At 33.0% G+C, this 3,952-nt stretch overlaps 1 protein-coding gene across 1 annotated transcript in view; it reads right to left on the reverse strand.

Annotated features, from left to right (window-relative positions):
- Nucleotides 1-3,952, reverse strand: part of LOC117109741 (ubiquitin-conjugating enzyme E2 R2-like) — a 14,593-nt gene that overhangs the window by 9,733 nt on the left and 908 nt on the right. The window lies entirely within an intron of this gene.

Here is a 3,952-nt window from a genome sequence, read left to right on the forward strand (position 1 = left end):
AGCGCCTTTTTACGCTTTCAGTTCTAAGGAAAGCTAAAGCCTCTGTAAATGATCTTTTATGCGTTTTCATTACTTACATTCGTCCTGTTTTGGAATACGCATGCCCATTGTGGCATAGTTCTTTAACCACTATCCAACAAAATAGAATTGAGCGGGTTCAAAAGAGGGCGCTTAGGAGTATTTTTGGTATGGATTACTTTAGTTATGATAATGCTTTAATATTGTCCGGGCTCTCTTCTCTTAATACTAGGAGAGAAAATTTAATGATGAAGTTTGGTAATGGAGTTCTTGCTTCGAAATTGTTTCGTGATATGCTTCCCCCCTATCGCAATCACGGTAGGAATTTGAGAAATAATAATTTACTTAGTGCTCCTTTGTGTAGGACACAACGATGGAAAAGCTCCACCATTCCTAAAATTATTGATGGCATTAATAATTCTTAAGTTCAATTGAATTTGGATATTTTTCATCCATAATTCAACACTAACAATAACATTTTACATGGTGTAAGTTGCAGTAGTTTGACAATGATGCTTATTATTAGAATGTTAAAGTATTATATGGTATTGAATATGTTATATAAAAGTATATATATGTTTGTTATGATTATGATAATAATAATAATAGTAATTATAATAATAATAATAATAATAATAATGATAATAATAATCAGGGGTTTATTTAAGAGCCGGCGGCCGGCGCATTCGATCGGCTACTACGATGTTTTCGCCGGCTACTTCAATCAATGCTGTACAAAAATTAATACAAAAACCACCAATATAATAGCGCAACAGGCCTGTAAAGAACCTTAATTACCTACGCGAAGTTAATTTGCAATAGTATGCACTCAATTCGATGTTCCTTTCTGTTGAAAGTTTGTTAAAATGTCTACCAATTTTCAGACTCCATGTTTGACTTTCATGAACTCGCAGCGTAAACAAAGTTAAAGCTCAAAGTTCAGCAGTCGCGCCTGGGTGAGTCCATCAAAAAAGCCACGCCTCCAAATCACATGTTAGCCAATAAGATAATAGAAATTTCTCCTCCACCACGTGCTCAGGTGATGACGATATACATCGCCCAAACTCTTTTTCCGTACATTGGGCTTCCTGTTTTTTTTTTACCGCGGAGAAGAAAAAAAAAAAAACAGATCGTCATTTAAAATTAATTTGTGTATGACTATGAACCTTTTATTTTCATTTCATTTTTATTTTACTAGCCCTCTTTGTGATGACATAGATATTTCGGAAATGATAAATAATTTAAAAAAAAAACCATCACTGGCTCAAAAAATTGTTTACACTCGGTGGCGGGGGTAGCAAGCCGAACCAAATTGAATGCTGTTTACACTCACAATTTCAGAGTCATAGATAGTACAATGATTAAAACAGCAGAGCAAGCCAAAATCGTCTCAATTCACATCACATGAGACATTTTTTCCAATGTGGTATCCATTCGTTTTCGATATCTGCGTAAATTTTAGAACTATTTTTTGCTCTCCTTAGATGTTTTCTTCAACGCAGATCTATGGCATAGACCTAAATGGTGAATCCCCACAAATTTCAACATGTTGGTGAAAGTACATAAACAACTTCATCATTATAAAAATTGTATTTTCAATTTATTTTGGTGGATTTTATTAAATGTGTATAAACTTTAAAAAGAATGTATTTCAATTATTGAATCCATATTCTGACCTTAAATTCCGATGTTGATTTTCCTCTCATTAATTAAATTTAGGCTTTTTGAGATTCGCGAAAGTTTAATGTCGCGAAAACGGCCGAAATTATCAATTCGCGAATGTTTCTGGTTTACAGTATATAATATTTAGGCTAGGCCTATGTACAGTATGAAGAATATGTAAAAATATCAACTTTTTTACAGCTCAGTAGTCGATTCTGAAAACTGTTAAAAAAAAAAATGATGTAGAGAAATGCCATCAAATGGGCTTAAAAAACTCTAAAACCCTGGAGCGCAATGGCGCTTCGCCCCCTTGACCCCCGACCAGGGCTCTGCCCCTGGACCCCGATGGGGGCCTAACGGCCCCCCTATACCCCCGACCTATTTCAATTTACTCTCCTGTTACTTTCAAATTTCTCCTGCTACTCAAATTCATAAATAAACCCCTGATAATGATAATATTAATGATAATAATAATGATAAGAATAATGATGAGTATAATAATGATAATAATAATGATAATGTTGGTGGATGATAGGCCTGGTTGTTTGTATCTTTTGTGTATTGCTTTTGGATGCTGCTTTTGTTTTCTTGTACTGTTTTTGTGTATCTTGCCTTTTTACTGTTTTCTTAATTGTTCACAGAGATTTCAGCTTATGCTGCCCTCTGTTTTTAATGTATTTTATTGGTGAATAATAAAATAAACCTGAATATATACCATGATTTGTAGCTTTCAGTAAGCATTTTTAGAAAAAGATTCCATCGCTCATAGGAGTTGGTTCTATCCATTCCCACATGCAAATTGTACCAGCTGACAGACTCTATAAGAGTCTATTTTATAATTTGTTAATTTTTTAGTTGCAGAAGAACTTCTGTTCAAACCAATTTTTCCATGTTAAAATAAAGCTATTTATTAAATTATTATAATTATTATCTTCTTCCACAAGCACAATCTCTTAAGCTTTGTTTACCATATCAAATTTCATCGAAAACCGTCACATAAAATTTAATGGAAAATTTTTTTTATACTATTTGATAGTATGTGATATGATGTCATTGCACCCATATAGTATGTGATATGATGTCATCGCACCCATATATATGGGCACATCACATTTTTTTGTCAAATAAAATTTGATAATGTAGACAAAGCCTTACTCGGCAGATCCTATTATTAGCCTCTATTCTATCCATTTCCATAAGTCTTTTACTTGAAGTTGTACTTTTTTTGATGGTGTAATGAAGAAATTTATCTGCTTTTATTTAAATTTAAAATTATTAATTCCTTAACATTGTTATTTATTCTTCTGCCTTTACAGTCTGCATTTTTGAACAGTACAGTAGCTAGCATTTTAGGATATTTCATGGTTAATGTTTCTTTTGGAGGCAACTTTGTATTATGTGCTATATAATATAATAAGACTTACCCTGTACATTATTATTATTACTATTATTATTATTATTATTATTAACATCTTCAATTTACCGTAAAAGTAGGCATAACGCTAGCTACCATCACCCAATGACAATCACTCAAATACTAATAACTATTCTTTTGTTTCAATTTTTTTAAAGGCACTGAATTATAAGTTACACGCATCGCACAACAATCGTACCACATTTTTTATCGACTATAAAAACAAGACATGAACAGAATAGTTTAACCCTTTAGATACCGTCTTCGACTGTAGTCGAAATTGACCTCAAACCGAGAATTCCCATTTTCGACTGCAGTCGAAATTTAGTGACTAAAAAATAGGTGGTTTTCAAATCGCTCCTGTTTTTATTTTAGCTCCAATACGTCAGAAATTTTGAACGCGAATGAGTGAAGCTTTTTTCTTTCGAAATCTGTGAAGAACTCACATGTGCTTATATAAAAATGTTTAGAAATATCAATTTGAAATCGTTATTAATTTCAAAAATTTTTCGAAATGGCCGCACAAGATGTGTACACAGCTGAGGAAGCGATTGACCTGATTTTTTATTCGGACAGCGATGAAGGTGAGTTTTTAGATGTGCAAGACTTAGACGTGCCTGATAGCGATGATGATGGTGGGGCTTCAAGCAGTTCTGACGGCGGAGATGTTCTTGATGAAGATGAGCCTAGGCCTAGAAATGTGAGGGTGGTCGATGCTTTTGAATGGAAAGATTGTGCTTATAGTTATGGATGGTTGGGTAAATAAATTATATAACTGTGTGGAATAGGAATGTTTTATATTTGTTTTTATTTGTTTTGGCTATAATTTTTTTTTTTTTTTTTTGGTTTTTGCTGACG

The sequence above is a fragment of the Anneissia japonica genome, unplaced genomic scaffold, assembly GCF_011630105.1.
Source record: "Anneissia japonica isolate Jap-2015-1 unplaced genomic scaffold, ASM1163010v1 scaffold1511_len2985839_cov193, whole genome shotgun sequence".
NCBI lineage: Eukaryota > Metazoa > Echinodermata > Crinoidea > Comatulida > Comatulidae > Anneissia > Anneissia japonica.